We start from the raw sequence: 611 nt of genomic DNA, 5'->3' as shown, positions 1-611 counted from the left end.
ATTTCAGCTCGAACTCTATCAGACCAACAGGGCATTGCATCACTTCCCTCCTTCTCTTAACTCCCCATGGTTGTCGCTGCTAAATTCCAAACACATCTGCATTAAATAACGCATTTGTTTGTTCACATATTCATTCACATCCTACTTATTTTGTGCAGAAATGTGAAATGCTTCTTTCCGTTGTTTACAGGGTTAGCGCAAATGCAGTGATTATTTATTATCGCGCATTCGAGGTGAGAATTGCGCAAGTTCGGGACAAATATTTTAGCATATGCTTTTACTCCCAGGACCCTGGAAACTTTGGGAGACTAATAACTTAAGCCGCAATCCTGATGCATAATGCGGTGCCTTCAGTAAGCCGTGAACAACATCTTAACTATGCAACCTCATGACAGTGAGATTTTCCTCATCTTCCGCTTTGGCCCGGATGATCATTCAGGTTCTTCTTTGCCAATCACACCTCGGTCCTCATTGTTTTCGTATGCTTTCTTTTTCGGAACGGACGAGCACTGGGAACACCCAATGAGTGGATTTCTATTTCCACGGTCATCATATTTTTCATTTGTAACATTAGACTAACTTACTTATTAGATTGAGCGTATTTAACTGTA

This window comes from Echinococcus granulosus, assembly GCF_000524195.1.
Source record: "Echinococcus granulosus chromosome Unknown EG_S00448, whole genome shotgun sequence".
Taxonomy (NCBI): domain Eukaryota; kingdom Metazoa; phylum Platyhelminthes; class Cestoda; order Cyclophyllidea; family Taeniidae; genus Echinococcus; species Echinococcus granulosus.
The sequence above is the reverse complement of the archived record's forward strand: the minus strand, read 5'-3'. Positions refer to the sequence as shown.